Genomic DNA, 16,772 nt, shown 5'->3' with positions numbered 1-16,772 from the left:
CATATTCCAGAAGACTCGAGTAATTGCTCGTCTCGTCTCGAAAACGAAACAAGAATTATCATGTTCACATCTCGTCACGAATTTTAAAATCTAATTCTCCTCTCGAAACTTATTCGACTATTATCCGCTTTCGTAATCTAGATATAATTCCTTATCAAGATGTAATCCGTTATCTGGATATTATCTACTATCCGGTTATTATCCATATTATCCATTATCCGTCATCAGAATATTATCCGTTATTTCTATTATCCATTTATTCAGATACGGATACCAGATAATTTCTTATACGGATATATTGGCCATTCCTACAATACAATATAAAGCTTATTTTCTACAGTGTAGAAAATAAGCTTTTCTTCAACAATTATTTCTTTATAAAATTATGAATTCTTATGTTGACAATAGTAATTTCTTACAAAAAATTGGACTCAATGCTAGACCAGGCTATCTACGTAAGCGACATCTGTTGACTGTAGATGTTCCAAGAACAGAAATGTATAAGGGCTCACCATTATATAGAATGTGCAGTAGGTTTAATAGCATATCAGTATTAAACAAAGATCTAGATTTAGCATTACCTCTACCTCTGTATACAAAGAAGTTGAAAAATATATTGTATTAGAATGTGAATATTATGTGTTTGCATACACATGTGTAAAGCGATTATTTTACTATTAATGTTTCTTTACTTGTAATACTCTTCACGTTTAACAGTTTATATTCTTACGATAGTTATTATTGTCGTTGTCAGATATCTACAGGAATTTTGTCAGTATAATTATATTTACTATTATGTATAATATATTATATGAATTATCTATATTATGTACCTTCTGTAATTGGAGATTCTATTCTCCGTTGAAGGACAATAAATAAATAAATAAATAAATATTCATCGAACGGAAGAGGCACATAGTTTGAAACACTAATTAACATTAAGTACTATTTTAATTGCCTTCTTTTCACAGTTTATCGTTAAAAGCCAATTTTAATGAGTTTCACGAGAGATTGTGTGGTGTTTGATGAGCTTTATGAGCAACTTGATTATGGAAATAAAAATACGTAAACATGCAAAATAACAATGTGAAAGGACATATAATCGATGAAGACATAGGTCTAAGGTAAGATTCCATGAATTTACCTTAAAGAATAGTAATAAAAGCTCATACAAGAATACTAATAATGGGAATAAACTTGAAAAATATAATCTGAATAGTAGAGATGCAAGGGCTCGAAAAAAAAAAAAAACTCGGTTTTCTCTGCTTCGCTTTTTTGCTTGGAAAATTTTGGGCTTTTTTCAAAATTCTGCTTTAATTGATAAACCAGATTTTGTTTCGCTTCTCTACAATACAAAAAGGCATTTAATTAGTGGTTGATGCCGATAATAATATAAAACCTAGAAAAAAAAAAACATGAATTTCGAAAAGATATTACAAAGTTTTACTTCTCAACATATTTACATTATGAATTCCAAAGGATTCACCAATGTATATAATAAGATTTTTTTAACCTCCTACATACAAAAGTAAGCAGGTTTGGCAAGAACCATAGTTGGTTTTGAAAATGCCAAAAACCCGTCTTTTTTTTGGGGGGGGAATAAACTAGTTTTTTTTTGTTTTGTTTAAACCAGGTTTTTTTGGTTTAAACCAGTTTTTTTTTTTTTTTTTGTTTAGATATATTGCTTTATGTATTTATATTACATATTGACAGAAATAAGTTTGTTTCGCCTTGGTGTTATTATGCAACAACTGGGTTATGCTGGAAGAGGTCACATAAGCTTAAAGAAGTCCGGTCAGTAAATCTCTTAAATTGGGAAACTCCCTCCCTAGCCATCGAGAAAATCCCGTCATTACTCTAAATGTAAAACAATAACTGAAAAATCCTGGTATTGCTTTGCATGTAAAATTTAAAGTTCAACGTATCATAATCAGCACGCTAAACCTTAGGTATTAAATTACAAATTTAGTATGTAGATATCATTCAATTAAATTAAAAGTCTAATCCAAGCTAATATTGGAAGCAATGTAGGCAATCGATAAATTTAGCCAATTTCTATCAATATATTTAAGCAACCTTGCTTCTTTATAAAACAACAGGCATTCAGGCATGCAGAAATATACAATTTGGTTTCGTTTCGTATGTTCAGCTTTAACATCCCTACGTAATAGCGAGGTTATCAAGAAGAAGACTTTCACTTAAAGTTACATCCGAACCGCTACTTTGTTTACGCATGAAAAAAGGGTTGTGGTTCGACCGAGAATTGAACATGGGACACCTTGATTAAAAGGTGAAAAGGAAATAAAACTAATGCAGATAGGTTGATGTGGGGAAACGTTAGCATGAAGTTCACACGATTCGCATTTTTCGTTCTTTTTATTTTTTGGTTTAAACTAGTTGTTTATTTTAAAAAAAAAGAAAGAAAAAACAGCTAGTGTAAACCAGCCAACCCTAAAAGTAAATATTTCTTTAAAAAATGCACAAATAACTAGCAAAATTATATGTAGTAATTTTCAAAATATTCATCCCCTCATTTCGGAACAACATAAATTAAAATAAAACATAAGAAAAATACTTAGATTTATATGACACACTTAAAGGCTGAATATCTAGAGCTTTTGGTTTTGTATATTCTTGAAGTTCTACAGTTTTATATAACCACCATCACGGTTTATTCAGTCCTCAAGTTTTCTGAATTTTTAACAGGAGGGATTCAACATATGAAAAGTGTGAGGCAAGAACATGGTAACCCACAATTTTACTATTTTAAGAAATTAGAGATTTTCTGCTGCACAGTTCATTTTGGAAGTCGGAAAGCAGATTTTTCACATAAGACTATACATGAAGGATTAAACGAAGCGGTACGCGTTGCTGTCTATCTGGTGCTGCATAACTCAGCAATTGAAAATTTGTTAGTTACCATGTTCTTGGCTCACACCCTTGATATCATTATGGAACTCTCACCACCACAAAAAAAAAAAAAAAAAAAAAAAAATACGGAATATATTTAAGTTAATATAAATACAACTGCACAACAAACATGACTGAGTGGAGCTTTTGCGCTTCTATCGGGAAGTCCGGATTCAACTCAGCATTCGAGCATTCTGACAAAGCTTTTCTTCATTCCATCTGTGAACTAGAAATAGTGCGTGTACTATGAATTGGCCGACTTCCTTTCTTATTGTTTATAAATCGTTATTATTACTAATTACCAACAATGACGGTTTTGCAAAGGTTAGGGGGGCGGTCTTTCGGACTGAAGCCTGTTCCCCAACATTACGGAATATCTAAAACAAACGAAATATTTATTAGTCATGCCTTTACTAATAAACTTTAAGCTCCCGTCAAATAAAAATTACGAATGTTTAGAAAAACTAAACATTAGGAAAAAAAAACTCCCAAAATACTTTTCTAAATCCTCCACTTATTCTCAGTATAAAATGATCTTCAAGGTTGTATCCTGAAGGTTATCGCGAAATATATAAACGAAACGAAATATTAGTTATGCCTGTACTCATAAACTTCAAACTCCTCCCAAATAAATTTAGGACATTTTAGAAAACGAAACAGTCAGAGAATCCCCTCCCAAAGTACTAAATCGTTGCAGAGCTACAGTACAGCAGAAATGTGGAAGTACGGTTTGACAGATATATTGAGAAACGTACGCTTTGACGGATACATAGAAAAACCTAAGTTTAACTTTTGCGCTAGAAGCTAGGGTACTAAAGCCTTAGAAATGAAACGCGGATGACAAACTGAAATGATCCCGAGAAGAAAAAAATGCCGATAACTCAAAAGTTAAATAGCCTCTAAAATTGCCCTCAAATACTACATTCTTCATGTTAGCTTTAATTCCTAAAACGTGTGCTCCATCCATCTTAATGCTGAATTTTAGAGCGAAATATTGCATTTAGGTCATGAAATTCTTATCTAACTATAGAATATTCTATAAGAAAGCTATTTAGATAGAAAAATCATGAAAATGAAAAAAGCTAAAATTTCCAAAATTCTCGTTTTAAAAAAAGCCGGCTTTTTATGTAAAAAAAAAAAAAAAAAAAAAAACATCGATTCAAAAAAGCCGGCTCTTTTGTATCTCTACTGAATAGTAATGGTGATGCTTACCAGTAAGTAATAATTCATGCTAACTTCTTAGCACTAGCAACCCTCGATTTGAGAAATCGAAGAGAAGCTAAACAACGTACCTCTTTCCTCACGCAACTTTTCACGTCCCGTAATTAACACTCAGTTCGAGGTAAACAATAAATTAGATATCTAAAGACAGAAAACTATACGAATATTGCAAACATAAATATTACATACAATAAAACGCAACGAAAGAAGCAGTTAAACTTCCGTACATGGTATTCCCGCATAACCACTAGATTTCAATCTGCTCGCTTGCGGGTACAAATTGAGATCATGAGTGTAGTGGTAGGTTAATTATATATTCTAAAATTGAGAGAATATAAAGCAAACGTAATATTTAAGAAAACAAATTTTTATAGACGCAGAGCATGTGAGTGAATTACTAACGTTTAAAGACCATTAACAATTGTGCGTAATCGCAATGAACTCTATGAGAGGAGAACATGGACTGAGTATACGTATTTATAGAGTAACCTAACTATATTTATATCTTCTGTATCGGTAACTAATATTTAGCAAGTTTATAGTAAACTTTAGAATACAGGGTCGAACTGCGCATCGATAAGTTGATAGCTTAAAAAAAAAAAAAAAAAAAAAAATCGAGTAGGCTAGGATATCAATAATTAACGTTGGGTTAGCTTAGGGTTAAAAATGTTTTGACTCATTATGTTAATATTAATGGAATGCAATTTTTCGTATCTGTGTACGGCTACCAACGGGATCGGGAATTGTAAAGTTCAACGAAAAGTCATTTCCTAAACCTGAATTACTAACCTGTAAATGACAGACACGTGAAGATTTTGTTAGCCTACAAATCCGCGACGTCTTATAATAGGCCAAACCGAGCCAAAGTTATCGAGACATTTATATCAGCAGAAAGGAATTGCCAGTGCTAACAAAAACCATTCAAGGTACGATCATCGCATTGTAAAATATATTCAAGAAACAACTCATATATTAATACATTATCGATAAGCTGAAAACAATGCGAGCGACGTTTCTACTATAAAATTTGTACTAAACATACAAAAATTAAGGTTTCATTATTAACGTGAAGTTATTTACATCAATGTTAACAACATCAACTATTTCACAACAAATAGTTGAGCGACGGAAAAAGGGCTGACGTTGCAATCACCCAGTGTTACCAGATGTGGCAAGCAAAATTACACACACCTTCCGTCCAAAATACACAATATTATACACAAACTGGAAGACTGTGCACACAAAATTGCACAATACATAACTACCTATCTATATGTACATATATTATATCTGATGATGTACTGTACATACCTATACGTACATCGTCCAGCCATTGTTCAAAGATTCAGTGCTTGATTTATTACTATTATAGTAAAACCGTCACCTTCTTCCTGCCGATAGTCACTTTCTTTTTACTTTCAACGTACTTAATGTTTTTAATTGAACATCGGCCGGTCATCCTGACAAGTTTTTACGGCATTACTCGAGCAGACGGCTCTACCAAATTGTCACACATCTATTGCATTTTCCGTAGGGCTGCCAACTAAGTAGCTGGTAACGTTCCAAAAATCAAGCGTGATATACAGTAGTATTGCACCCCCCCATTTGTTAATTTGTTAATTGGAAAGCTATTTATTTCGAGCTCTATTATTATTATTATTATTATTATTATTATTATTATTATTATTATTATTATTATTATTACTACTACTACTAATAATAATAATAATAATCGACAATAGCATGGACGTCGTTTCTCTTACGTATTGGTACAATAACATCTGAACGAAATAAATTGTTTCAAGCTTATGATGAACTAGACTACATTGTGCAGTAAAATTAGAATAACTATAATACTCACTGACAGAACTCGAGATATAGTTCAAATCACTTTATTCAAGGTTCAAATGCGAGGAAGAAAATTAGTAGCTAATGTTTCATATGTAGTGTTACACCGTCTTGTACGGAAGAAGCACTATATTCATTACATACAAGACTATCAGTTTTATCATGCTACATTATGAACAACCTAAAACGAAAACGCTAAAATGCACACAGAAGTCTTGTGGCTTCACAGAAACATTAACTTCGCATTAAATTTAAAAGTTGTACAACTTTATTTGTAATGCATTTCAGCACGTCAAATTCTTTTTACATGCACAGAGTAACATAGTCGTTTTGGGCAAACTAACCTCTCTCATTTAGGATTGTTCTTCCATTTAATATTTATTTATTAACAAGGTTTCAGAGGCAGCAACTGAAGGGATATTTTACACTCAAATACTATCAATTCCTAGGGAAGGAAAATTTGGAAGCAAGTCGGCCAGGGCCTATATAGTCCTATTTAAAGGTACCATTCTAGCATTCACATGGTGAGAGTGAGGAAGCCATGGGAAACCTCAGTCAGAATAGTCGGCCCCGCAATTTGAACCCAGGATCTCCCGATTGCAAAGCCCACGCTTATCATTTACCTACGTTCGTTCGGTGATAGGCTATATATGCAGAGGATTTCTGTTACTACCTTAGATGATTGAAACCTCGGTCGATTTCCGATGGGTTTCGTGTGGTTCAGGCCCGATTAAATTTATGCACCTAGTATTTCCCACGAGACAAGGGAAGACAGAAACTTCGTGATGAATTACGAGATGAACAGAACTCTTCCAGTATAAACAGCATTCTTTTTTTTTCTAGACGTGGCAGCTCTTTCACTACACCTTTTAGAGACAGGATAGCCCCAAACCTTGCTCAGATTCAACATTACATCTCTCTGTGCTGTAAGGAATGAAACTCCAATGAAACAAGCACGTACTACACTTAAAAAAAATGATTGGGTAACATTAACACGCCCAAAATGGAATGGCTCTATTCACTACATGGCCCCGTGTACCATAATTGCTAAAGTCTTCGCCTTTCGTGCGAGCAGTCTGCGTTCGATTTCTGGTTGCGACACTCGGTCGAAAAAATGCGTAACAATTGTCCTGAGTGAGGCTTTTCCTGGTTTCTCCTAATTCAAACTCACGAATGACGGGATGGCACGTAACATATATGTCTCAGGTCCCTTCCTTCTTTCCCCATACCCAAAGAGTGTGATCGCGGTGATTCGTTGTCTCTAATACACGATGGGCTTAAGGCCTTAGATGCCAGTAATGATCAGAACTTGTATGTATAAATAAATCTGTATTTACGTCGATAAACCTGCACTACAAAAATTACATTCTAAAGAAGTTTCCTAAAAACTCCTCCGTGTCACTACAGAGGTCTCTAATACATGATAAAAGTTATTTTTTTTAAAAAAATCCAACACAATACAGTGGTCCTCTTACAATTGCATTTTTCTTCCCTTCTCAGTTTCTGATGCGGCGCATAGGCAAGTATTAAAGTACAGACAGAATCCTCTCTGCCAATAGCTGTTTTCCGAAAAGAAAACCACCCCAGTCACTTCGTTCTAAAGTGGAAGAAAGTTGTCCTTTTGGTAAACGGGCAATAAAACATTCAGGGATAGTATATGTTTATGGTACCGTACTTCAGATGGTAGAGACAGAGAACACAAAGGAAGTGAAACCAGGGTCATATTTATAACTTTATATTCTATGTGGAAAAAAGTACAAAAATTCCATATTCGTCCGATTTTCCAATATTGAAGTGAAGCAAAAAGACAGTCGCATCTCGTGGATTATGGTACTTTCGCGTACCATAATGAAAGTACTCTGGTACATGGTACAGACCTTGAAATTATGGTATGCGTACCATAATTATGGTACGGTTTACAGCTGTGTTGGGCAAATTTCAATTGAATTAACAATTAACAATTAATCTGTAAATTTAATTGTTAATTGCAATTAACAATTGAAGTAAGTAATGATTAATTGTTAATTATAACTGGCAATTAATAATGGAGAATCAATTGCAATTGATCAATTGATTGAAAGTAATTGCAGTGGAAAGTAACTGCAATTGAATTCAGTCATTCAATTGCAATTGAAATTTATTGGCAATTGATTCAATTGCAATTGATTTCCACAGCAATTACTTTCAATTGATTGATCAATTGCAATTGATTTTCACTGATTAATTTTCAACACTGTAGTTCAGAGAGGGCGTGGGGCAATGAAAACTTTAGCCACGACCAATTGACTCACCACCCATCGTGACCCATGACCCACCGTGACCCACTCTGACCCACCAGAACCACTCATCCATTGTGACACATAGACCCCCCAAAACCCGTTGTCATCAACTGTGACCAATGATTCACGCCCTCTTCTCTACTGACTAAAGAGTTTAAACTTGTAATAAAACAAACCTATGGAATTATCACTCATCGGAGTTTGAATTTCTACGATCAATCGCTCAAGCACCACTCTATTACTATAACGGCGGATCTGACCTTTCTAATACAAATAAAATAAAGAGTTTGTTTGTGTCTGTCTGTCTATCTGTGTGCGGCCTGAAGACCAGACGAGTGGACAGAAAGTTTTAAAATTTGGTCACGGTAGCTTGGTCTAGGCCCCAGATCAAGACGAAGAGATTTTTTTTTTAATTTCGAACTAGGGGGCTCTCAGTGGGACGTTTACCGGGACCGGCCTGGGGACCAGACAAGTTGACCGAGAGTAACCAAATTTTGGTCACGGGTACCTTGGTCCAGGTCCGAGACCAATGCGATGCGTTTTTGACAAAATTCGAACCAGGGGGTTTCAGGGGGCGTTTACCGAGACATGTAAAAGTGGTAGCAAATTACCGATATTAATGTCGATTCCATATTTTGTCCGGTTGTCGGTCGCTGAGATCAATGGTGAAACTCCGATTGCATTAACTTTCAAATTCACCCTATTCGGCTGTGGGTCGGGGATCAACGGGCGGGGTGGAGATAACACCGAAACGTAAAAGTAATCCAAAATGACCGATATGAGAGACAAATCCATAGTTTTCGTGGTCGCTGAGATCAATGGTGACACTACCATTAGCGATGACTTCCAAATTCATCCACCGTTGTATGCGAGCCTTGGGCCCCCAAAGGGGGAATTCCAAGACATGTAAGAATAATCGAAAATGACCGATATTAGTGTCAAATCCATAGTTTTCGGGGCCGCTGAGCTCAATGGTAAAACTCAAGACCGCGTTTACTTTCACATTTAGCTCCCATCAGCTAAGGAACGGGGGCATTATAAAGGGGATCACGAGACATGTAAAAATAATCCAAAATGACCGATATTAGAGTCAAATCCGTAGTTTTCGCAGTCGCTGAGATCAATGGTGATACTTTCATTAGCGATGATTTTCAAATTTAGCCACCATTGTATGCGGGCTGGGAGTCACAAGGGGTGGGGAATTGCGAGACATGTAAAAATTATTGAAAATGACCGATATTAGTGTCAAATGCATAGTTTTCGCTATCGCTGAGATGAATGGTGATACTTCCACAGGCGTTGATTTCCATATACAGCCCCCATCGGCTGCGGGCCAGGGGCGTTGTTTTTTCAAAATTGGAACCAGAGGATCATAGGGGCTTATACCGGGATATGTAAAAAGTAGTAGAAAATGGCAGATATTAGTGTCACATTTATAGTTTTCGCGGTATCGGCTGGGGGCTAGAGATTTTTTCACAATTCAAACCAAGGGGGTCTGAGGGGGCGTTCACCGGGACATGTAGTAGTAGTAGAAAATGACCAATATTTGTGTCGAATCCATATTTATCGGGGTTGCTCAGATGTATAGTGACACCCCCGATAGTGTTTACGTTCAAATTCAGCCCCCATCGGCCTTCCCAAAGAAAACACATATACATTGTTGGATCCCATTTTAGAAATGTTTCTTAATTGTTCTCCCGTTGTTCAGTTTGTTTACATTGATATTTTATCTGATCCTTGCGAAGAACGGGCATAACATCTAGTAGGAAATGGTAAAGTGTTTGTCATGGACCAAATTACAATGAATTCAATTATATAGGTAATTATTATAATTATCATCGATAATTATTTCCTTGTAGAATTATAGATACTTTTCAGTGGAAAAAAGAATAAAATTTGAAAGTCCCAAATCAACGTAAAGTAGACCAACGTAAAGTAGACCAACGTAAAGGAAAAATGTATAAAATTTTCCATATAATTAAGCGTATCGTACAGACTTAAAATTTCCATGTAATTAAACTAAATTTCCATTTTTGTGTCATTTTGTGCGCCTATTTCCACGTTTTGTGCGTCACCGGAAATGGGCCAATGTTATCCTATAAATATGCCGGAACAAGTTAATGCTGTTCCGTCAGGAACGATTTCGAGGTCGTTTCCTTCACATCGTCTTGTGCGTGTTCTCTACCGTTTTGTAAGCCTATTTCCACATTTTGTGAATCAATGGTAGTGGTCGTTCAATCTGGGAAGAAAAATGACCCACTCTCCCACCAGTATCGAATTTCGAGATCGCTTTTTTCACATTGTTTAGTGCATATTTTGTACCGTTTCTGCGTATATTTTCACGTTTTGTGCGCCACCGAAAGTGGGTCAAAGAGGACCTACAAATATGGCAGAAACAGACATTCATCCCACTTTCAAGGCCCATTTTGACCAACTTCCACTGATGCACAAAGCGACACAAATCATGCATAAAAATGTGAAGGAAACGACTTCGACATTCGATGGTGACGGAACAACTTATTCCGCTATACTTGTAGGCCATTTTGGCCCATTGTCGCTGTCGCACTAAAGTGGAAATAGGAGCACAAAACAGTACAAACCAGGCACTATATGATGCGAAAGAAACGACCTCGAAATTCAATAGTGGCGGAACAATGCTCTTTTTCCTCACACCTTCCTGGACCATTTTGACGCATTTCTGGTGATGCTCAAAACGTGGAAGTAAGCGAACAGAAAGGTACAAAATACACACTAAACGATGTGAAGGAAACGTACTTCAAATTCGTTGGTGGCGGAACAGCATTAACTTGTTTAGTTGTATTCGTAGGTCCATTTTGACCCACTTCCGGTGGCCCACAAAACGTACAAAACAGGCACTAAACGATGCGAGAAAAACGACAACGAAATTCGATAGTGGCGGAACAGTGAGCCATTTAACTCCCACTTTAAAGGCCCGTTTAACTCACCTCGGGTGACGCACAAGACGAGGAAGTAGGTACAGAAAACTTTTTAAAAATTGGATACTAAACCATGCGAAGGAAACGACCTAGAAATTCTATAGTGGCGAAACAGTGGTCATTTTCGTCACACTTTGGAGGCCATTTTCACACACTTCTGGTGAAGCACAAAACGTGGAAATAGGGGCACGAAACGGCACGAAACATTCACTAGTTGATGCGAAAGGAAGGACCTCAAAATTCGGTAGTGGCGGAGCAGTTGATCATTTTCGTCCCACCTTCGAGGCCCATTTTGACCGTCTTCCAGTGACGCACAAAACTTCGAAATAGGCGCACAAAGCGACACAAACACGCACAAAAGATGCGAAACAAAGTACCTCGAAATTCGTTGGTGGCGGAACAAGTTAATGACGCCGTGAGCACCAATATAAGTATATATTGTAGTTCTTACTATCAAGGCTGAGAACTGCACGGTCCATTTTTTTAGCCAAATAAGAAGCCCAACCGTGATAGTGATGTCAATCGGCTCGGCTCTGACTGAGCGAAAGCTTGAGCTGGCTTGGTTCGGATGACCCATCGACTGGGCTCAAATGAGCCGATGGCTTGAGCCGGCTTGGTAGGGATGAGTCATCGACTCGGCTCGATTGGAGGAAATGACTCGAACCAGCTGCGTTGAAACGAGTCCATAGGCTGGGTTCCAGTCAACTGAGCCGATGGCTCGAACCGGCTCGGTTGGAGTAATCAATCAGCTCGGTTCGGTTCGGCTCGATAAGTGAATGAGCTGTTAGCGAACCGCTTGAGTCGTTGACAACCCTAAACCCGGGTCGAGAAGTTTTGAACATGTTTGACTGGAGTCCTGTAACTTTTAACAATTTTTGGCTCGAGCCCGAATACTTGATCCTTCTGAACTCAAACCTAGAACCTCGTGATTGATGTCCTTGCCTCGTGAAGTTTTCTTGACGACCGAGATCGACAGTCAACTAATTTTTAGTATTCAGATACAAACCGCCTATATTTCATGTTTATACACGGTATTATAATAATAATTAGTTATAGTAGTAGTAGTAGTGTCATTGATAATTATATTGTGTATGTTGGATACTTGAAGAGAGTAGTACTTGGAACTACACAAAGGATTTAGCTCGAATTGGCTCATTTTGGCTCGACTCGACTGGAAACTCGATCCGAATTCGAGTCGAGTTGGGGGAAATTTTTCGAGCCGAGTTCTCGAGTCGAGCTCAAAGATTTCTGCTTCGAGTCGAGTCGAGTTTTAAAGAAAACTCGCTCGAACTCGCTCGTGCCCATCCCTATTGCATGCATCATGGCCATATAGAGTTCTTTCGAGGGGGATAGAACCATAAACATAATATTTTTAAAAAATACTTAGTTTCACGGGTTTCTTCCCAGGGGGCGAAGGGATGGTAGTTATCGAGCATTTCTTATGAGTACCTTATTTGAAATATGTAAAACAGTAACAAGTGGACAACACAATATACATACATCTTGCTATCTTCAGTTTTAATTGCTGATTTCAATTGCAATTAACAATTACAATTAACAATTACAAGTTTCAATTGTCAATTGCAATTAACAATTAAATGTTTCAATTGCACCCTTTGCAATTGACAATTAACAATTAAAAGTTTCAATTGCCTGGTGACCAATTAACAATTAACAATTGACCAAAATTTAATTGCAAATTTTATGATTGAATTCAATTGCAATTGAAATTAATTGTCAATTACAAATTGAAATCAATTGCAATTGAAATCAATTGCAATTAATTTTAAGAGCAATTACTTTCAATTAATTGATCAATTGCAATTGATTTCAATTGATTTTGCCCAACTCTGGTTGACAGCCTTTGACTTATTACTATTATAGTAAAACCGTCAATTTCTTCCTGCCGATGGTCACTTTCTTTTTACTTTCAACGTACTTAATGTTTTTAATTGAACATCGGCCGGCCATCCTGACAAGTTTTTACGGCATTACTCGAGCAGACGGCTCTACCAAATTGTCACACATCTATTGCATTTTCCGGTTTGTTCTTGCACAGCATGCACTAAATGAGGAGCTAATGCATAAACCACGATAACATTACGCTCTTTATCGCACAATTCTTTGTAATAGAATCGTATATTGCATTACATGCATCGCAAACGTCCATTGCTAACACGAACAGAATATTCCAGCCGTTTATTTCCACCTTTTTCGCGCCCTTGTACTCTTCCACCTTCCGCTTCAGTAAATAGTTACACTTAGAATACGTTCCTTACCATTCAAAATATATTTCAATATGATATCCACTGACTGAAATTACTTAAATTCACACTCCTTTTCTTTTACGAAAAGTAAAATGAAATGAAATCTGTGAGTTTTACTTCCCGCGATTATGCCGGTTAGGCTAAAGGAGACGATGATGATGAGAAATGAAGGAAATGGTGGAATGAAGAAAGTGGGAGGAAACGGGAGAACCCCGAGAAAACCCACGCACACAGTGTTTGTCCAGCACAAAGTTCACTTGGCGGGAGCAGGGTTTGAACCCGGGACCCTATGCACAAGAGGTGAACGCTCTACCACTGATCCACCGCGTTTACACACACGTGAAATATCGATAAATGTTACAAAAAAGAAGAAGAAGATGAAAGAATACTGACAATGAGACCATTCATAAGAGTTCACACCTGTCAAAAACGAACTAGGCCTACCTGAACTGAAGACAACAGCTAATGCCACCTGGTTAGCTCTCCCATTGAACTTATGCTCCTCATTTCATATATACACTCCTTTAATCTTGGTGAGAATAATTTGAGCGGAAAAGTTATCAAAAACATTTTTGTTTGCATTATCCAAATTAATTGGCATGTGAATTAATGTTATTGTGATCTGAAGGAAATGATACTCATATGAAACTCCAATTTCGTGTTTCATATCGTTCCATTTCTTCTTGGTTTCACAAATTGTGAATATCAGGCATTATTTTACTTACACAACGATGGTCGATTTGTTCTGGGAAAGGCAATTTATAAAAGTCATAAAAAAATAAATCATTCTTAACTGTCCACAAATGCCAAAATGAAGATGAAAGTTAATGTCACATAATTAGTTTTGCCACTCAACTTATGCTCCTCACTTGGTATATATACGCCTCTTCTCTACTAAGATGAATTAATCAGGTGGACAAGTTAAGAAAAACACTTTCTATTGTAAAGAATTATTCAAATTAATTGATAGTAACATTAATGCAAATTTTTTCGAAGGAATCATGCTCTTTAAACTCCATACTTCCTATTAGGCCTACTCTATTCCCTTTTGACTTCACAAATGATCAATATCAGGGATTTTCTATTTACAAGCTAAATCGATCTGTTCTCAATGAACAATTTATCAAAAAGAATAAAGAAAACTAAAACTGTTCATAATAGTTCACAACTGTCGATATACAAAACTACGTAAAATTGATGTATCATTTTACGTCACATAATTAGCTCTGCCACTCAACTGATACTCGTCAGTTGCTGTATATACTCCGTTTGTCTATTAGAAGTCACGAATCAAGCATTAAAGTTAATAAAACATATTCTTCATTTAAATATTTATCCAAACTAAGTGACAATAATTATCATAAGTCGAGAAACCTCATCTTTATTTTAAAATTAATTAAATTATGTGTGTTTATACTTTTCGTCTATTTTCTCACACTAAAAATACATTCGCACAAAACCACAAGTAATATCAAAAAGTTCATATTTTTCTACTTAGATAAGGTTTCGAATTGTACTGCAATGCCCTCAAATGGTTTCATTTCTTTAACCCTTTACTGGCCGAATTATTTAACAGCTTCTAAAAAATTCCTTTTTGTGCTTATACGATATAATTTTCTCTCTAGAAGCTAAAAAAATAATCATTTCGGAAAAAATGAATGCAGAAATGCTGACTCTTGAAAGGAAGTTGGTACGTTCAAGAATTCACGAAGAAACGCAGCAAATCCTCCAAAACATCACGTCAAGTGTTATGACGTAGTTTGTCACTTCAAATACACAGTGGCCGGTAGAGGGTTAAATTTTCAGAATGTGTTAGTGGAGGAGTATCATTTGAGCACTCAACGAGTTAACGATAACAAATTGAAACTGTGGCAATTTTACATCTGGGGACTCAAGAAAGGAATTGAATCTTTGGAAAATTGAGAGTCTTACCTACCCTTCGGCTTGCTCATAGTCGATTTTTTTTTATAATTGCTGCTTGCCTCCACCGTCAAAACTATTTAAATCATTATCTTCAAGACTCTCATTGAAAGTGTTCAGGTATGGAAAAATTACCTTAAACAAGGGAAGTTCGGAAGAGAACATTACCCTACAGAGAAACCAAGCATACTCTTTGAAAGACCAATTCATGCTGATTACAACAAGGTAATAAAATATCTGCATGGTTCAGAACTTTCTAGAGAGTTAACATTAAATGAACGATTGCACCTCCTAGCGACCTACCGTTATTCAATGTTCATGGTGCAAGGAAGTCTTGCCTGTGTCATTTCTTCATAGAACAGAAGAACAACAGTTGTCTTTTTCTGTCTCTAACCTATCATTATTGTGAATAGTATAATGACTAATTTTAACTAATAAACCCGTTAGTTATTGCAAAACAGTTCTTTCTGTTACCTCCTATAGATTTCAGTTTGTATGCCAAAATTCGTTGCTAATAATGTTGTACTTAACGCGTTTGAATGCGAAGATACTCATTGTTTCATATAAATATCCAAGGTGAATATCTAGAACAGTTCTCAACCGTACAGGCATTTTATTAGCTTGTTTTAATCAGTAATAATTGGTCCATCAAATGGCATGCTTAGTTTTTCTGCAGGCGAGTGCTTTCTCCCGAACTTCCCTTGTAAGTAGACTCTCATTCACGGTGATTGAAAATACGGTATCCAACTTATCACATGGAAATTTAGTATCACTTAGAAATAGTCATGCTTGATTGCTCAACTCAAAGAATTTTACTTCCTTTGGATATTCAACGCAGTTCTGTGCAGAAGTAAGTGAGTATATAGGTTTCCAATATCTTCACTCTCTTTTGAGGTGATTCTGAAATTCAGGGGCCAAACTTTGTCCAAAAACAGGAATTCAAATTTTGTCCAAAAACAAGTTGAATTAATCACTAAATAAGAATCAGATCAGTGGTTTTGTCTTTTGTCTTCTATTGTTAAGAGAATTTTACTATTGGAAGTATGCTTATTAATAGTAAAATTACATACTCTGTACAAAGAATGAAACAAAATAATCAAAATGTTCTTTATATTTTTCACCCCATCTCACTCTCTAACACTCGCAGATTGGGGCTGATGTTGGACTTAGATGGCATCAAGTATCAGCATTCATCTCAACAACTTTGAAATCTATGTATTCCACACTAATATTGGTCATTTTCGAGTATTTTTGCATATCACTTCATTTTCTATCTACCCTAGAGATGTCGTGCTCCCACATTATGTTTTAGAATTTAATTCCTGTGCATATATCAATTTGTTTTTAGAAATGAAATTACATAGTTTAAT

The 16,772-nt window shown here is 36.0% G+C and overlaps 1 protein-coding gene across 3 annotated transcripts in view; it reads right to left on the bottom strand.

Annotated features, from left to right (window-relative positions):
* Nucleotides 1-5,554, bottom strand: part of LOC145674345 (uncharacterized) — a 74,854-nt gene extending 69,300 nt beyond the window's left edge. Inside the window, exon 1 of one of the 3 annotated variants that reach the window (XM_081744278.1) lies at nt 5,443-5,554. The gene's annotated coding sequence lies outside the window, so the exon portion shown is untranslated. Of the gene's footprint in view, nt 1-4,122; nt 4,894-4,920; nt 5,273-5,442 lie in introns of those variants that run through there. The other 2 variants (XM_081744276.1, XM_081744277.1) reach the window with 2 other exon arrangements.
* Nucleotides 5,555-16,772: the final 11,218 nt, after the last annotated feature.

This window comes from Thermobia domestica, chromosome 17, assembly GCF_964235325.1.
Source record: "Thermobia domestica chromosome 17, izTheDome1.hap1.1, whole genome shotgun sequence".
Lineage (NCBI taxonomy): Eukaryota > Metazoa > Arthropoda > Insecta > Zygentoma > Lepismatidae > Thermobia > Thermobia domestica.
Note: the sequence above shows the minus strand (reverse complement) of the source record. Positions and strands in the feature narration are given on the sequence as shown.